Source organism: Solea solea, unplaced genomic scaffold (assembly GCF_958295425.1).
Source record: "Solea solea unplaced genomic scaffold, fSolSol10.1 scaffold_55, whole genome shotgun sequence".
In the NCBI taxonomy this organism is placed as follows: Eukaryota; Metazoa; Chordata; class Actinopteri; order Pleuronectiformes; family Soleidae; genus Solea; species Solea solea.
This window is the reverse complement of record NW_026704055.1, coordinates 130,001-145,000: the sequence shown is the minus strand read 5'-3', so window position 1 is coordinate 145,000 and position 15,000 is coordinate 130,001. Positions and strand designations below refer to the sequence as shown.

Below are 15,000 nucleotides of genomic sequence, written 5' to 3'. Positions count from 1 at the left end.
TAGTGGCGATAAAGGCTCAAGTGCAGTGTGTTCGGAAGGCTGACTTTTGAGCCCCTCCACGAGCAGGGGGCCTTGCCTGGTCTATAAAAGGAGTCTGTGTCACCTGCCCGTCGGCTTGCGGCCACACCACCCTGAGCACGCCCGATCTCGTCTGATCTCGGAAGCTAAGCAGGGTCGGGCCTGGTTAGTACTTGGATGGGAGACTGCCTGGGAATACCAGGTGCTGTAAGCTTTTACACTGCAGCACGCTTTGACACTGCAGCACGCTTTGACACTGCTGCTTCCTTACAAGAAACGTGGGCTTGCAATTACGTTGACGCACGGGCACACGTTAATGTCCTTCCAGTTTCAGCCTTGCTTTGGTTTTCACAGAAAAAAAGAGAACGGTGCACCGTTCCTGGTGGCACTGCAATACCAGGTCAATGCAAGGAGTGAAGAGAGCAAGCCCCAGGTTTCACCGCCCAATGCTCAAAAATGCATTTAATATTTAATCCCCATATAGAGGACATATCAGATATTAAACTGATAAGAACAGATACTACACTTGATCTTAGCCAAAAGGCCGAGAAGCGATGGCCCGCCAGTGTCTGGGGCCAACTCAAGATCTTGGCGCACAAGTTACTTGTTGTGGTGCCATGTTTCTGAAGTGCGCATAACAAAGGCTGCTGCCGATCACCTCCGCCCCCAGGTGATCTAAGCGCACCTGTGAGCCGTGACGGACAGCTGCTTGACATTTGACACACTCAAAGGGCGCAGCCATACAGCAAAGCCCACCAAAAATAACTTAAACTCTCGGACGTTCCTCTCCACGGAAGTCTTTAGTAAAAGGCGAAAGACTTGTGCATTTTGAAGAAAAACCAGAGTCGACATAGACCCTCTCCTTGAGAGCAGCCAAGGAGTCTATCCGCCGGAGTCACCACAGTCTCGGTCGGCCCGGCCGGCCACCTTGGGACAGCCTTTCTTCAACGTTTTTGGTTTGCCGGCCAATCAACCGCCCACATTTGACTGCATGTTTGGAAGCGCATTCTTACTGTTGGTTGTGTGCTGCAGTTTTCTATCAATCGCTGAGGCTGTGGCACACCTCCAAGGTTTAGTGGTAGATGTGAGTGCATGAGCAAAGCAGCTCTGTGTCACACCGAGCAGTACAAACTGCCGGGCCGTTTCCCAGCTCCTCCGGGCTTCTGAAATGGTGAGCTGCTCCTGGCATCGCTTCAATATCAGGTCAATGTACAGGAGTGGACGGAACAAGCGCCAAAGTATTAACCCTTGGCATGATGGCCATGGATCCATCTCCATCAATCCAGTTCTCCTACAAAGAGCCGGGAAAGGGAGCATGACATTTCCTTAGAGCTAAAAGACAACAGCCACAACCATCCCATTCCCAGCAACTTGGAAAGACTGGGGATGTCGCTCTGCGAGCACGTGAGAAGCCTGGAGATGGGCACACAAGGCGGAACTTTGGGCGGCTGACCTTTGCTTACAACTACGTCATCGGGGGAGAGCGCGGACGCAGTACCCCACCAGCAAAAATTATGCAGTCAAGATTCCCACGTTTGGGGAATTTGCAGGGGTCAGCACAACCAGAGTGCAATGGCTGAGCCTCGCCCTGGGTGAACCACCTTCTTGATCATGGTGTCTCCCCTGCCAGGTAAGTATGAGGTGTACTTGCCCAGCACTGGGTGGCTGTTCCCAGACACAGCTCTTTGGCCGATGGTGCAGGAAATGGATAGTCCCAGAGTCCAATGCCTTGACTCAGGTGCTCGTTAATGCTGTGCTGTGTTCAACTTCAACCTCCAGCACACATTGGAGAGGAAACACTCGACCTTTTCACTGGCATACCTGGCTGTCATTTCCTATAGATTCAGCAACAACTGGACCTGACGGCACCAACAGCAGCTTACCCATCTCGGTGTAGCTTCCAAATACTGGAATAGAGTGTAGCAGGTAGTGGCGATAAAGGCTCAAGTGCAGTGTGTTCGGAAGGCTGACTTTTGAGCCCCTCCACGAGCAGGGGGCCTTGCCTGGTCTATAAAAGGAGTCTGTGTCACCTGCCCGTCGGCTTGCGGCCACACCACCCTGAGCACGCCCGATCTCGTCTGATCTCGGAAGCTAAGCAGGGTCGGGCCTGGTTAGTACTTGGATGGGAGACTGCCTGGGAATACCAGGTGCTGTAAGCTTTTACACTGCAGCACACTTTTACACTGCAGCACGCTTTGACACTGCAGCACGCTTTGACACTGCTGCTTCCTTACAAGAAACGTGGGCTTGCAATTACGTTGACGCACGGGCACACGTTAATGTCCTTCCAGTTTCAGCCTTGCTTTGGTTTTCACAGAAAAAAAGAGAACGGTGCACCGTTCCTGGTGGCACTGCAATACCAGGTCAATGCAAGGAGTGAAGAGAGCAAGCCCCAGGTTTCACCGCCCAATGCTCAAAAATGCATTTAATATTTAATCCCCATATAGAGGACATATCAGATATTAAACTGATAAGAACAGATACTACACTTGATCTTAGCCAAAAGGCCGAGAAGCGATGGCCCGCCAGTGTCTGGGGCCAACTCAAGATCTTGGCGCACAAGTTACTTGTTGTGGTGCCATGTTTCTGAAGTGCGCATAACAAAGGCTGCTGCCGATCACCTCCGCCCCCAGGTGATCTAAGTGCACCTCTGAGCCGTGACGGACAGCTGCTTGACATTTGACACACTCAAAGGGCGCAGCCATACAGCAAAGCCCACCAAAAATAACTTAAACCCTCGGACGTTCCTCTCCACGGAAGTCTTTAGTAAAAGGCGAAAGACTTGTGCATTTTGAAGAAAAACCAGAGTCGACATAGACCCTCTCCTTGAGGGCAGCCAAGGAGTCTATCCGCCGGAGTCACCACAGTCTCGGTCGGCCCGGCCGGCCACCTTGGGACAGCCTTTCTTCAACGTTTTTGGTTTGCCGGCCAATCAACCGCCCACATTTGACTGCATGTTTGGAAGCGCATTCTTACTGTTGGTTGTGTGCTGCAGTTTTCTATCAATCGCTGAGGCTGTGGCACACCTCCAAGGTTTAGTGGTAGATGTGAGTGCATGAGCAAAGCAGCTCTGTGTCACACCGAGCAGTACAAACTGCCGGGCCGTTTCCCAGCTCCTCCGGGCTTCTGAAATGGTGAGCTGCTCCTGGCATCGCTTCAATATCAGGTCAATGTACAGGAGTGGATGGAACAAGCGCCAAAGTATTAACCCTTGGCATGATGGCCATGGATCCATCTCCATCAATCCAGTTCTCCTACAAAGAGCCGGGAAAGGGAGCATGACATTTCCTTAGAGCTAAAAGACAACAGCCACAACCATCCCATTCCCAGCAACTTGGAAAGACTGGGGATGTCGCTCTGCGAGCACGTGAGAAGCCTGGAGATGGGCACACAAGGCGGAACTTTGGGCGGCTGACCTTTGCTTACAACTACGTCATCGGGGGAGAGCGCGGACGCAGTCCCCCACCAGCAAAAATTATGCAGTCAAGATTCCCACGTTTGGGGAATTTGCAGGGGTCAGCACAACCAGAGTGCAATGGCTGAGCCTCGCCCTGGGTGAACCACCTTCTTGATCATGGTGTCTCCCCTGCCAGGTAAGTATGAGGTGTACTTGCCCAGCACTGGGTGGCTGTTCCCAGACACAGCTCTTTGGCCGATGGTGCAGGAAATGGATAGTCCCAGAGTCCAATGCCTTGACTCAGGTGCTCGTTAATGCTGTGCTGTGTTCAACTTCAACCTCCAGCACACATTGGAGAGGAAACACTCGACCTTTTCACTGGCATACCTGGCTGTCATTTCCTATAGATTCAGCAACAACTGGACCTGACGGCACCAACAGCAGCTTACCCATCTCGGTGTAGCTTCCAAATACTGGAATAGAGTGTAGCAGGTAGTGGCGATAAAGGCTCAAGTGCAGTGTGTTCGGAAGGCTGACTTTTGAGCCCCTCCACGAGCAGGGGGCCTTGCCTGGTCTATAAAAGGAGTCTGTGTCACCTGCCCGTCGGCTTGCGGCCACACCACCCTGAGCACGCCCGATCTCGTCTGATCTCGGAAGCTAAGCAGGGTCGGGCCTGGTTAGTACTTGGATGGGAGACTGCCTGGGAATACCAGGTGCTGTAAGCTTTTACACTGCAGCACACTTTTACACTGCAGCACGCTTTGACACTGCAGCACGCTTTGACACTGCTGCTTCCTTACAAGAAACGTGGGCTTGCAATTACGTTGACGCACGGGCACACGTTAATGTCCTTCCAGTTTCAGCCTTGCTTTGGTTTTCACAGAAAAAAAGAGAACGGTGCACCGTTCCTGGTGGCACTGCAATACCAGGTCAATGCAAGGAGTGAAGAGAGCAAGCCCCAGGTTTCACCGCCCAATGCTCAAAAATGCATTTAATATTTAATCCCCATATAGAGGACATATCAGATATTAAACTGATAAGAACAGATACTACACTTGATCTTAGCCAAAAGGCCGAGAAGCGATGGCCCGCCAGTGTCTGGGGCCAACTCAAGATCTTGGCGCACAAGTTACTTGTTGTGGTGCCATGTTTCTGAAGTGCGCATAACAAAGGCTGCTGCCGATCACCTCCGCCCCCAGGTGATCTAAGCGCACCTGTGAGCCGTGACGGACAGCTGCTTGACATTTGACACACTCAAAGGGCGCAGCCATACAGCAAAGCCCACCAAAAATAACTTAAACTCTCGGACGTTCCTCTCCACGGAAGTCTTTAGTAAAAGGCGAAAGACTTGTGCATTTTGAAGATAAACCAGAGTCGACATAGACCCTCTCCTTGAGAGCAGCCAAGGAGTCTATCCGCCGGAGTCACCACAGTCTCGGTCGGCCCAGCCGGCCACCTTGGGACAGCCTTTCTTCAACGTTTTTGGTTTGCCGGCCAATCAACCGCCCACATTTGACTGCATGTTTGGAAGCGCATTCTTACTGTTGGTTGTGTGCTGCAGTTTTCTATCAATCGCTGAGGCTGTGGCACACCTCCAAGGTTTAGTGGTAGATGTGAGTGCATGAGCAAAGCAGCTCTGTGTCACACCGAGCAGTACAAACTGCCGGGCCGTTTCCCAGCTCCTCCGGGCTTCTGAAATGGTGAGCTGCTCCTGGCATCGCTTCAATATCAGGTCAATGTACAGGAGTGGACGGAACAAGCGCCAAAGTATTAACCCTTGGCATGATGGCCATGGATCCATCTCCATCAATCCAGTTCTCCTACAAAGAGCCGGGAAAGGGAGCATGACATTTCCTTAGAGCTAAAAGACAACAGCCACAACCATCCCATTCCCAGCAACTTGGAAAGACTGGGGATGTCGCTCTGCGAGCACGTGAGAAGCCTGGAGATGGGCACACAAGGCGGAACTTTGGGCGGCTGACCTTTGCTTACAACTACGTCATCGGGGGAGAGCGCGGACGCAGTACCCCACCAGCAAAAATTATGCAGTCAAGATTCCCACGTTTGGGGAATTTGCAGGGGTCAGCACAACCAGAGTGCAATGGCTGAGCCTCGCCCTGGGTGAACCACCTTCTTGATCATGGTGTCTCCCCTGCCAGGTAAGTATGAGGTGTACTTGCCCAGCACTGGGTGGCTGTTCCCAGACACAGCTCTTTGGCCGATGGTGCAGGAAATGGATAGTCCCAGAGTCCAATGCCTTGACTCAGGTGCTCGTTAATGCTGTGCTGTGTTCAACTTCAACCTCCAGCACACATTGGAGAGGAAACACTCGACCTTTTCACTGGCATACCTGGCTGTCATTTCCTATAGATTCAGCAACAACTGGACCTGACGGCACCAACAGCAGCTTACCCATCTCGGTGTAGCTTCCAAATACTGGAATAGAGTGTAGCAGGTAGTGGCGATAAAGGCTCAAGTGCAGTGTGTTCGGAAGGCTGACTTTTGAGCCCCTCCACGAGCAGGGGGCCTTGCCTGGTCTATAAAAGGAGTCTGTGTCACCTGCCCGTCGGCTTGCGGCCACACCACCCTGAGCACGCCCGATCTCGTCTGATCTCGGAAGCTAAGCAGGGTCGGGCCTGGTTAGTACTTGGATGGGAGACTGCCTGGGAATACCAGGTGCTGTAAGCTTTTACACTGCAGCACACTTTTACACTGCAGCACGCTTTGACACTGCAGCACGCTTTGACACTGCTGCTTCCTTACAAGAAACGTGGGCTTGCAATTACGTTGACGCACGGGCACACGTTAATGTCCTTCCAGTTTCAGCCTTGCTTTGGTTTTCACAGAAAAAAAGAGAACGGTGCACCGTTCCTGGTGGCACTGCAATACCAGGTCAATGCAAGGAGTGAAGAGAGCAAGCCCCAGGTTTCACCGCCCAATGCTCAAAAATGCATTTAATATTTAATCCCCATATAGAGGACATATCAGATATTAAACTGATAAGAACAGATACTACACTTGATCTTAGCCAAAAGGCCGAGAAGCGATGGCCCGCCAGTGTCTGGGGCCAACTCAAGATCTTGGCGCACAAGTTACTTGTTGTGGTGCCATGTTTCTGAAGTGCGCATAACAAAGGCTGCTGCCGATCACCTCCGCCCCCAGGTGATCTAAGTGCACCTCTGAGCCGTGACGGACAGCTGCTTGACATTTGACACACTCAAAGGGCGCAGCCATACAGCAAAGCCCACCAAAAATAACTTAAACCCTCGGACGTTCCTCTCCACGGAAGTCTTTAGTAAAAGGCGAAAGACTTGTGCATTTTGAAGAAAAACCAGAGTCGACATAGACCCTCTCCTTGAGGGCAGCCAAGGAGTCTATCCGCCGGAGTCACCACAGTCTCGGTCGGCCCGGCCGGCCACCTTGGGACAGCCTTTCTTCAACGTTTTTGGTTTGCCGGCCAATCAACCGCCCACATTTGACTGCATGTTTGGAAGCGCATTCTTACTGTTGGTTGTGTGCTGCAGTTTTCTATCAATCGCTGAGGCTGTGGCACACCTCCAAGGTTTAGTGGTAGATGTGAGTGCATGAGCAAAGCAGCTCTGTGTCACACCGAGCAGTACAAACTGCCGGGCCGTTTCCCAGCTCCTCCGGGCTTCTGAAATGGTGAGCTGCTCCTGGCATCGCTTCAATATCAGGTCAATGTACAGGAGTGGATGGAACAAGCGCCAAAGTATTAACCCTTGGCATGATGGCCATGGATCCATCTCCATCAATCCAGTTCTCCTACAAAGAGCCGGGAAAGGGAGCATGACATTTCCTTAGAGCTAAAAGACAACAGCCACAACCATCCCATTCCCAGCAACTTGGAAAGACTGGGGATGTCGCTCTGCGAGCACGTGAGAAGCCTGGAGATGGGCACACAAGGCGGAACTTTGGGCGGCTGACCTTTGCTTACAACTACGTCATCGGGGGAGAGCGCGGACGCAGTCCCCCACCAGCAAAAATTATGCAGTCAAGATTCCCACGTTTGGGGAATTTGCAGGGGTCAGCACAACCAGAGTGCAATGGCTGAGCCTCGCCCTGGGTGAACCACCTTCTTGATCATGGTGTCTCCCCTGCCAGGTAAGTATGAGGTGTACTTGCCCAGCACTGGGTGGCTGTTCCCAGACACAGCTCTTTGGCCGATGGTGCAGGAAATGGATAGTCCCAGAGTCCAATGCCTTGACTCAGGTGCTCGTTAATGCTGTGCTGTGTTCAACTTCAACCTCCAGCACACATTGGAGAGGAAACACTCGACCTTTTCACTGGCATACCTGGCTGTCATTTCCTATAGATTCAGCAACAACTGGACCTGACGGCACCAACAGCAGCTTACCCATCTCGGTGTAGCTTCCAAATACTGGAATAGAGTGTAGCAGGTAGTGGCGATAAAGGCTCAAGTGCAGTGTGTTCGGAAGGCTGACTTTTGAGCCCCTCCACGAGCAGGGGGCCTTGCCTGGTCTATAAAAGGAGTCTGTGTCACCTGCCCGTCGGCTTGCGGCCACACCACCCTGAGCACGCCCGATCTCGTCTGATCTCGGAAGCTAAGCAGGGTCGGGCCTGGTTAGTACTTGGATGGGAGACTGCCTGGGAATACCAGGTGCTGTAAGCTTTTACACTGCAGCACACTTTTACACTGCAGCACGCTTTGACACTGCAGCACGCTTTGACACTGCTGCTTCCTTACAAGAAACGTGGGCTTGCAATTACGTTGACGCACGGGCACACGTTAATGTCCTTCCAGTTTCAGCCTTGCTTTGGTTTTCACAGAAAAAAAGAGAACGGTGCACCGTTCCTGGTGGCACTGCAATACCAGGTCAATGCAAGGAGTGAAGAGAGCAAGCCCCAGGTTTCACCGCCCAATGCTCAAAAATGCATTTAATATTTAATCCCCATATAGAGGACATATCAGATATTAAACTGATAAGAACAGATACTACACTTGATCTTAGCCAAAAGGCCGAGAAGCGATGGCCCGCCAGTGTCTGGGGCCAACTCAAGATCTTGGCGCACAAGTTACTTGTTGTGGTGCCATGTTTCTGAAGTGCGCATAACAAAGGCTGCTGCCGATCACCTCCGCCCCCAGGTGATCTAAGCGCACCTGTGAGCCGTGACGGACAGCTGCTTGACATTTGACACACTCAAAGGGCGCAGCCATACAGCAAAGCCCACCAAAAATAACTTAAACTCTCGGACGTTCCTCTCCACGGAAGTCTTTAGTAAAAGGCGAAAGACTTGTGCATTTTGAAGATAAACCAGAGTCGACATAGACCCTCTCCTTGAGAGCAGCCAAGGAGTCTATCCGCCGGAGTCACCACAGTCTCGGTCGGCCCAGCCGGCCACCTTGGGACAGCCTTTCTTCAACGTTTTTGGTTTGCCGGCCAATCAACCGCCCACATTTGACTGCATGTTTGGAAGCGCATTCTTACTGTTGGTTGTGTGCTGCAGTTTTCTATCAATCGCTGAGGCTGTGGCACACCTCCAAGGTTTAGTGGTAGATGTGAGTGCATGAGCAAAGCAGCTCTGTGTCACACCGAGCAGTACAAACTGCCGGGCCGTTTCCCAGCTCCTCCGGGCTTCTGAAATGGTGAGCTGCTCCTGGCATCGCTTCAATATCAGGTCAATGTACAGGAGTGGACGGAACAAGCGCCAAAGTATTAACCCTTGGCATGATGGCCATGGATCCATCTCCATCAATCCAGTTCTCCTACAAAGAGCCGGGAAAGGGAGCATGACATTTCCTTAGAGCTAAAAGACAACAGCCACAACCATCCCATTCCCAGCAACTTGGAAAGACTGGGGATGTCGCTCTGCGAGCACGTGAGAAGCCTGGAGATGGGCACACAAGGCGGAACTTTGGGCGGCTGACCTTTGCTTACAACTACGTCATCGGGGGAGAGCGCGGACGCAGTACCCCACCAGCAAAAATTATGCAGTCAAGATTCCCACGTTTGGGGAATTTGCAGGGGTCAGCACAACCAGAGTGCAATGGCTGAGCCTCGCCCTGGGTGAACCACCTTCTTGATCATGGTGTCTCCCCTGCCAGGTAAGTATGAGGTGTACTTGCCCAGCACTGGGTGGCTGTTCCCAGACACAGCTCTTTGGCCGATGGTGCAGGAAATGGATAGTCCCAGAGTCCAATGCCTTGACTCAGGTGCTCGTTAATGCTGTGCTGTGTTCAACTTCAACCTCCAGCACACATTGGAGAGGAAACACTCGACCTTTTCACTGGCATACCTGGCTGTCATTTCCTATAGATTCAGCAACAACTGGACCTGACGGCACCAACAGCAGCTTACCCATCTCGGTGTAGCTTCCAAATACTGGAATAGAGTGTAGCAGGTAGTGGCGATAAAGGCTCAAGTGCAGTGTGTTCGGAAGGCTGACTTTTGAGCCCCTCCACGAGCAGGGGGCCTTGCCTGGTCTATAAAAGGAGTCTGTGTCACCTGCCCGTCGGCTTGCGGCCACACCACCCTGAGCACGCCCGATCTCGTCTGATCTCGGAAGCTAAGCAGGGTCGGGCCTGGTTAGTACTTGGATGGGAGACTGCCTGGGAATACCAGGTGCTGTAAGCTTTTACACTGCAGCACACTTTTACACTGCAGCACGCTTTGACACTGCAGCACGCTTTGACACTGCTGCTTCCTTACAAGAAACGTGGGCTTGCAATTACGTTGACGCACGGGCACACGTTAATGTCCTTCCAGTTTCAGCCTTGCTTTGGTTTTCACAGAAAAAAAGAGAACGGTGCACCGTTCCTGGTGGCACTGCAATACCAGGTCAATGCAAGGAGTGAAGAGAGCAAGCCCCAGGTTTCACCGCCCAATGCTCAAAAATGCATTTAATATTTAATCCCCATATAGAGGACATATCAGATATTAAACTGATAAGAACAGATACTACACTTGATCTTAGCCAAAAGGCCGAGAAGCGATGGCCCGCCAGTGTCTGGGGCCAACTCAAGATCTTGGCGCACAAGTTACTTGTTGTGGTGCCATGTTTCTGAAGTGCGCATAACAAAGGCTGCTGCCGATCACCTCCGCCCCCAGGTGATCTAAGTGCACCTCTGAGCCGTGACGGACAGCTGCTTGACATTTGACACACTCAAAGGGCGCAGCCATACAGCAAAGCCCACCAAAAATAACTTAAACCCTCGGACGTTCCTCTCCACGGAAGTCTTTAGTAAAAGGCGAAAGACTTGTGCATTTTGAAGAAAAACCAGAGTCGACATAGACCCTCTCCTTGAGGGCAGCCAAGGAGTCTATCCGCCGGAGTCACCACAGTCTCGGTCGGCCCGGCCGGCCACCTTGGGACAGCCTTTCTTCAACGTTTTTGGTTTGCCGGCCAATCAACCGCCCACATTTGACTGCATGTTTGGAAGCGCATTCTTACTGTTGGTTGTGTGCTGCAGTTTTCTATCAATCGCTGAGGCTGTGGCACACCTCCAAGGTTTAGTGGTAGATGTGAGTGCATGAGCAAAGCAGCTCTGTGTCACACCGAGCAGTACAAACTGCCGGGCCGTTTCCCAGCTCCTCCGGGCTTCTGAAATGGTGAGCTGCTCCTGGCATCGCTTCAATATCAGGTCAATGTACAGGAGTGGATGGAACAAGCGCCAAAGTATTAACCCTTGGCATGATGGCCATGGATCCATCTCCATCAATCCAGTTCTCCTACAAAGAGCCGGGAAAGGGAGCATGACATTTCCTTAGAGCTAAAAGACAACAGCCACAACCATCCCATTCCCAGCAACTTGGAAAGACTGGGGATGTCGCTCTGCGAGCACGTGAGAAGCCTGGAGATGGGCACACAAGGCGGAACTTTGGGCGGCTGACCTTTGCTTACAACTACGTCATCGGGGGAGAGCGCGGACGCAGTACCCCACCAGCAAAAATTATGCAGTCAAGATTCCCACGTTTGGGGAATTTGCAGGGGTCAGCACAACCAGAGTGCAATGGCTGAGCCTCGCCCTGGGTGAACCACCTTCTTGATCATGGTGTCTCCCCTGCCAGGTAAGTATGAGGTGTACTTGCCCAGCACTGGGTGGCTGTTCCCAGACACAGCTCTTTGGCCGATGGTGCAGGAAATGGATAGTCCCAGAGTCCAATGCCTTGACTCAGGTGCTCGTTAATGCTGTGCTGTGTTCAACTTCAACCTCCAGCACACATTGGAGAGGAAACACTCGACCTTTTCACTGGCATACCTGGCTGTCATTTCCTATAGATTCAGCAACAACTGGACCTGACGGCACCAACAGCAGCTTACCCATCTCGGTGTAGCTTCCAAATACTGGAATAGAGTGTAGCAGGTAGTGGCGATAAAGGCTCAAGTGCAGTGTGTTCGGAAGGCTGACTTTTGAGCCCCTCCACGAGCAGGGGGCCTTGCCTGGTCTATAAAAGGAGTCTGTGTCACCTGCCCGTCGGCTTGCGGCCACACCACCCTGAGCACGCCCGATCTCGTCTGATCTCGGAAGCTAAGCAGGGTCGGGCCTGGTTAGTACTTGGATGGGAGACTGCCTGGGAATACCAGGTGCTGTAAGCTTTTACACTGCAGCACACTTTTACACTGCAGCACGCTTTGACACTGCAGCACGCTTTGACACTGCTGCTTCCTTACAAGAAACGTGGGCTTGCAATTACGTTGACGCACGGGCACACGTTAATGTCCTTCCAGTTTCAGCCTTGCTTTGGTTTTCACAGAAAAAAAGAGAACGGTGCACCGTTCCTGGTGGCACTGCAATACCAGGTCAATGCAAGGAGTGAAGAGAGCAAGCCCCAGGTTTCACCGCCCAATGCTCAAAAATGCATTTAATATTTAATCCCCATATAGAGGACATATCAGATATTAAACTGATAAGAACAGATACTACACTTGATCTTAGCCAAAAGGCCGAGAAGCGATGGCCCGCCAGTGTCTGGGGCCAACTCAAGATCTTGGCGCACAAGTTACTTGTTGTGGTGCCATGTTTCTGAAGTGCGCATAACAAAGGCTGCTGCCGATCACCTCCGCCCCCAGGTGATCTAAGTGCACCTCTGAGCCGTGACGGACAGCTGCTTGACATTTGACACACTCAAAGGGCGCAGCCATACAGCAAAGCCCACCAAAAATAACTTAAACCCTCGGACGTTCCTCTCCACGGAAGTCTTTAGTAAAAGGCGAAAGACTTGTGCATTTTGAAGAAAAACCAGAGTCGACATAGACCCTCTCCTTGAGGGCAGCCAAGGAGTCTATCCGCCGGAGTCACCACAGTCTCGGTCGGCCCGGCCGGCCACCTTGGGACAGCCTTTCTTCAACGTTTTTGGTTTGCCGGCCAATCAACCGCCCACATTTGACTGCATGTTTGGAAGCGCATTCTTACTGTTGGTTGTGTGCTGCAGTTTTCTATCAATCGCTGAGGCTGTGGCACACCTCCAAGGTTTAGTGGTAGATGTGAGTGCATGAGCAAAGCAGCTCTGTGTCACACCGAGCAGTACAAACTGCCGGGCCGTTTCCCAGCTCCTCCGGGCTTCTGAAATGGTGAGCTGCTCCTGGCATCGCTTCAATATCAGGTCAATGTACAGGAGTGGATGGAACAAGCGCCAAAGTATTAACCCTTGGCATGATGGCCATGGATCCATCTCCATCAATCCAGTTCTCCTACAAAGAGCCGGGAAAGGGAGCATGACATTTCCTTAGAGCTAAAAGACAACAGCCACAACCATCCCATTCCCAGCAACTTGGAAAGACTGGGGATGTCGCTCTGCGAGCACGTGAGAAGCCCGGAGATGGGCACACAAGGCGGAACTTTGGGCGGCTGACCTTTGCTTACAACTACGTCATCGGGGGAGAGCGCGGACGCAGTACCCCACCAGCAAAAATTATGCAGTCAAGATTCCCACGTTTGGGGAATTTGCAGGGGTCAGCACAACCAGAGTGCAATGGCTGAGCCTCGCCCTGGGTGAACCACCTTCTTGATCATGGTGTCTCCCCTGCCAGGTAAGTATGAGGTGTACTTGCCCAGCACTGGGGGGCTGTTCCCAGACACAGCTCTTTGGCCGACGGTGCAGGAAATGGATAGTCCCAGAGTCCAATGCCTTGACTCAGGTGCTCGTTAATGCTGTGCTGTGTTCAACTTCAACCTCCAGCACACATTGGAGAGGAAACACTCGACCTTTTCACTGGCATACCTGGCTGTCATTTCCTATAGATTCAGCAACAACTGGACCTGACGGCACCAACAGCAGCTTACCCATCTCGGTGTAGCTTCCAAATACTGGAATAGAGTGTAGCAGGTAGTGGCGATAAAGGCTCAAGTGCAGTGTGTTCGGAAGGCTGACTTTTGAGCCCCTCCACGAGCAGGGGGCCTTGCCTGGTCTATAAAAGGAGTCTGTGTCACCTGCCCGTCGGCTTGCGGCCACACCACCCTGAGCACGCCCGATCTCGTCTGATCTCGGAAGCTAAGCAGGGTCGGGCCTGGTTAGTACTTGGATGGGAGACTGCCTGGGAATACCAGGTGCTGTAAGCTCTTACACTGCAGCACACTTTTACACTGCAGCACGCTTTTACACTGCTGCTTCCTTACAAGAAACGTGGGCTTGCAATTACGTTGACGCACGGGCACACGTTAATGTCCTTCCAGTTTCAGCCTTGCTTTGGTTTTCACAGAAAAAAAGAGAACGGTGCACCGTTCCTGGTGGCACTGCAATACCAGGTCAATGCAAGGAGTGAAGAGAGCAAGCCCCAGGTTTCACCGCCCAATGCTCAAAAATGCATTTAATATTTAATCCCCATATAGAGGACATATCAGATATTAAACTGATAAGAACAGATACTACACTTGATCTTAGCCAAGAGGCCGAGAAGCGATGGCCCGCCAGTGTCTGGGGCCAACTCAAGATCTTGGCGCACAAGTTACTTGTTGTGGTGCCATGTTTCTGAAGTGCGCATAACAAAGGCTGCTGCCGATCACCTCCGCCCCCAGGTGATCTAAGTGCACCTCTGAGCCGTGACGGACAGCTGCTTGACATCTGACACACTCAAAGGGCGCAGCCATACAGCAAAGCCCACCAAAAATAACTTAAACTCTCGGACGTTCCTCTCCACGGAAGTCTTTAGTAAAAGGCGAAAGACTTGTGCATTTTGAAGAAAAACCAGAGTCGACATAGACCCTCTCCTTGAGAGCAGCCAAGGAGTCTATCCGCCGGAGTCACCACAGTCTCGGTCGGCCCGGCCGGCCACCTTGGGACAGCCTTTCTTCAACGTTTTTGGTTTGCCGGCCAATCAACCGCCCACATTTGACTGCATGTTTGGAAGCGCATTCTTACTGTTGGTTGTGTGCTGCAGTTTTCTATCAATCGCTGAGGCTGTGGCACACCTCCAAGGTTTAGTGGTAGATGTGAGTGCATGAGCAAAGCAGCTCTGTGTCACACCGAGCAGTACAAACTGCCGGGCCGTTTCCCAGCTCCTCCGGGCTTCTGAAATGGTGAGCTGCTCCTGGCATCGCTTCAATATCAGGTCAATGTACAGGAGTGGACGGAACAAGCGCCAAAGTATTAACCCTTGGCATGATG

At 52.1% G+C, this 15,000-nt stretch overlaps 31 non-coding genes across 31 annotated transcripts; 8 read left to right on the top strand and 23 right to left on the bottom strand.

Moving 5' to 3' along the window:
* Nucleotides 1-113: 113 nt before the first annotated feature.
* On the top strand, nucleotides 114-232 carry LOC131450880 (5S ribosomal RNA). Its single transcript, XR_009235763.1, has one exon. It is a non-coding gene; the product is annotated as a 5S ribosomal RNA (ribosomal RNA).
* Nucleotides 233-381: 149 nt separating this feature from the next.
* On the bottom strand, nucleotides 382-574 carry LOC131450776 (U2 spliceosomal RNA). The gene has a single exon (XR_009235667.1). It is a non-coding gene; the product is annotated as a U2 spliceosomal RNA (small nuclear RNA).
* A 179-nt stretch (nucleotides 575-753) lies between these two features.
* On the bottom strand, nucleotides 754-866 carry LOC131450836 (U5 spliceosomal RNA). The gene has a single exon (XR_009235720.1). It is a non-coding gene; the product is annotated as a U5 spliceosomal RNA (small nuclear RNA).
* A 626-nt stretch (nucleotides 867-1,492) lies between these two features.
* On the bottom strand, nucleotides 1,493-1,656 carry LOC131450725 (U1 spliceosomal RNA). Its single transcript, XR_009235617.1, has one exon. It is a non-coding gene; the product is annotated as a U1 spliceosomal RNA (small nuclear RNA).
* A 402-nt stretch (nucleotides 1,657-2,058) lies between these two features.
* Nucleotides 2,059-2,177, top strand: LOC131450879 (5S ribosomal RNA). The gene has a single exon (XR_009235762.1). It is a non-coding gene; the product is annotated as a 5S ribosomal RNA (ribosomal RNA).
* Nucleotides 2,178-2,344: 167 nt separating this feature from the next.
* On the bottom strand, nucleotides 2,345-2,537 carry LOC131450775 (U2 spliceosomal RNA). The gene has a single exon (XR_009235666.1). It is a non-coding gene; the product is annotated as a U2 spliceosomal RNA (small nuclear RNA).
* A 179-nt stretch (nucleotides 2,538-2,716) lies between these two features.
* Nucleotides 2,717-2,829, bottom strand: LOC131450869 (U5 spliceosomal RNA). The gene has a single exon (XR_009235752.1). It is a non-coding gene; the product is annotated as a U5 spliceosomal RNA (small nuclear RNA).
* Nucleotides 2,830-3,455: 626 nt separating this feature from the next.
* Nucleotides 3,456-3,619, bottom strand: LOC131450700 (U1 spliceosomal RNA). The gene has a single exon (XR_009235593.1). It is a non-coding gene; the product is annotated as a U1 spliceosomal RNA (small nuclear RNA).
* Nucleotides 3,620-4,021: 402 nt separating this feature from the next.
* On the top strand, nucleotides 4,022-4,140 carry LOC131450878 (5S ribosomal RNA). The gene has a single exon (XR_009235761.1). It is a non-coding gene; the product is annotated as a 5S ribosomal RNA (ribosomal RNA).
* A 167-nt stretch (nucleotides 4,141-4,307) lies between these two features.
* Nucleotides 4,308-4,500, bottom strand: LOC131450773 (U2 spliceosomal RNA). The gene has a single exon (XR_009235665.1). It is a non-coding gene; the product is annotated as a U2 spliceosomal RNA (small nuclear RNA).
* A 179-nt stretch (nucleotides 4,501-4,679) lies between these two features.
* On the bottom strand, nucleotides 4,680-4,792 carry LOC131450875 (U5 spliceosomal RNA). The gene has a single exon (XR_009235758.1). It is a non-coding gene; the product is annotated as a U5 spliceosomal RNA (small nuclear RNA).
* A 626-nt stretch (nucleotides 4,793-5,418) lies between these two features.
* On the bottom strand, nucleotides 5,419-5,582 carry LOC131450724 (U1 spliceosomal RNA). Its single transcript, XR_009235616.1, has one exon. It is a non-coding gene; the product is annotated as a U1 spliceosomal RNA (small nuclear RNA).
* Nucleotides 5,583-5,984: 402 nt separating this feature from the next.
* Nucleotides 5,985-6,103, top strand: LOC131450877 (5S ribosomal RNA). Its single transcript, XR_009235760.1, has one exon. It is a non-coding gene; the product is annotated as a 5S ribosomal RNA (ribosomal RNA).
* A 167-nt stretch (nucleotides 6,104-6,270) lies between these two features.
* LOC131450772 (U2 spliceosomal RNA) lies at nucleotides 6,271-6,463 on the bottom strand. Its single transcript, XR_009235664.1, has one exon. It is a non-coding gene; the product is annotated as a U2 spliceosomal RNA (small nuclear RNA).
* Nucleotides 6,464-6,642: 179 nt separating this feature from the next.
* On the bottom strand, nucleotides 6,643-6,755 carry LOC131450867 (U5 spliceosomal RNA). The gene has a single exon (XR_009235750.1). It is a non-coding gene; the product is annotated as a U5 spliceosomal RNA (small nuclear RNA).
* Nucleotides 6,756-7,381: 626 nt separating this feature from the next.
* Nucleotides 7,382-7,545, bottom strand: LOC131450698 (U1 spliceosomal RNA). Its single transcript, XR_009235591.1, has one exon. It is a non-coding gene; the product is annotated as a U1 spliceosomal RNA (small nuclear RNA).
* Nucleotides 7,546-7,947: 402 nt separating this feature from the next.
* LOC131450868 (5S ribosomal RNA) lies at nucleotides 7,948-8,066 on the top strand. Its single transcript, XR_009235751.1, has one exon. It is a non-coding gene; the product is annotated as a 5S ribosomal RNA (ribosomal RNA).
* A 167-nt stretch (nucleotides 8,067-8,233) lies between these two features.
* Nucleotides 8,234-8,426, bottom strand: LOC131450771 (U2 spliceosomal RNA). Its single transcript, XR_009235663.1, has one exon. It is a non-coding gene; the product is annotated as a U2 spliceosomal RNA (small nuclear RNA).
* A 179-nt stretch (nucleotides 8,427-8,605) lies between these two features.
* LOC131450874 (U5 spliceosomal RNA) lies at nucleotides 8,606-8,718 on the bottom strand. The gene has a single exon (XR_009235757.1). It is a non-coding gene; the product is annotated as a U5 spliceosomal RNA (small nuclear RNA).
* Nucleotides 8,719-9,344: 626 nt separating this feature from the next.
* On the bottom strand, nucleotides 9,345-9,508 carry LOC131450723 (U1 spliceosomal RNA). The gene has a single exon (XR_009235615.1). It is a non-coding gene; the product is annotated as a U1 spliceosomal RNA (small nuclear RNA).
* A 402-nt stretch (nucleotides 9,509-9,910) lies between these two features.
* Nucleotides 9,911-10,029, top strand: LOC131450856 (5S ribosomal RNA). The gene has a single exon (XR_009235740.1). It is a non-coding gene; the product is annotated as a 5S ribosomal RNA (ribosomal RNA).
* Nucleotides 10,030-10,196: 167 nt separating this feature from the next.
* Nucleotides 10,197-10,389, bottom strand: LOC131450770 (U2 spliceosomal RNA). Its single transcript, XR_009235662.1, has one exon. It is a non-coding gene; the product is annotated as a U2 spliceosomal RNA (small nuclear RNA).
* Nucleotides 10,390-10,568: 179 nt separating this feature from the next.
* LOC131450866 (U5 spliceosomal RNA) lies at nucleotides 10,569-10,681 on the bottom strand. Its single transcript, XR_009235749.1, has one exon. It is a non-coding gene; the product is annotated as a U5 spliceosomal RNA (small nuclear RNA).
* A 626-nt stretch (nucleotides 10,682-11,307) lies between these two features.
* On the bottom strand, nucleotides 11,308-11,471 carry LOC131450721 (U1 spliceosomal RNA). Its single transcript, XR_009235613.1, has one exon. It is a non-coding gene; the product is annotated as a U1 spliceosomal RNA (small nuclear RNA).
* A 402-nt stretch (nucleotides 11,472-11,873) lies between these two features.
* Nucleotides 11,874-11,992, top strand: LOC131450845 (5S ribosomal RNA). The gene has a single exon (XR_009235729.1). It is a non-coding gene; the product is annotated as a 5S ribosomal RNA (ribosomal RNA).
* A 167-nt stretch (nucleotides 11,993-12,159) lies between these two features.
* LOC131450769 (U2 spliceosomal RNA) lies at nucleotides 12,160-12,352 on the bottom strand. Its single transcript, XR_009235661.1, has one exon. It is a non-coding gene; the product is annotated as a U2 spliceosomal RNA (small nuclear RNA).
* Nucleotides 12,353-12,531: 179 nt separating this feature from the next.
* Nucleotides 12,532-12,644, bottom strand: LOC131450864 (U5 spliceosomal RNA). The gene has a single exon (XR_009235748.1). It is a non-coding gene; the product is annotated as a U5 spliceosomal RNA (small nuclear RNA).
* Nucleotides 12,645-13,270: 626 nt separating this feature from the next.
* Nucleotides 13,271-13,434, bottom strand: LOC131450720 (U1 spliceosomal RNA). The gene has a single exon (XR_009235612.1). It is a non-coding gene; the product is annotated as a U1 spliceosomal RNA (small nuclear RNA).
* A 402-nt stretch (nucleotides 13,435-13,836) lies between these two features.
* On the top strand, nucleotides 13,837-13,955 carry LOC131450834 (5S ribosomal RNA). Its single transcript, XR_009235718.1, has one exon. It is a non-coding gene; the product is annotated as a 5S ribosomal RNA (ribosomal RNA).
* Nucleotides 13,956-14,104: 149 nt separating this feature from the next.
* LOC131450793 (U2 spliceosomal RNA) lies at nucleotides 14,105-14,297 on the bottom strand. Its single transcript, XR_009235684.1, has one exon. It is a non-coding gene; the product is annotated as a U2 spliceosomal RNA (small nuclear RNA).
* A 179-nt stretch (nucleotides 14,298-14,476) lies between these two features.
* Nucleotides 14,477-14,589, bottom strand: LOC131450835 (U5 spliceosomal RNA). The gene has a single exon (XR_009235719.1). It is a non-coding gene; the product is annotated as a U5 spliceosomal RNA (small nuclear RNA).
* Between the last annotated feature and the right edge of the window lie 411 nt (nucleotides 14,590-15,000).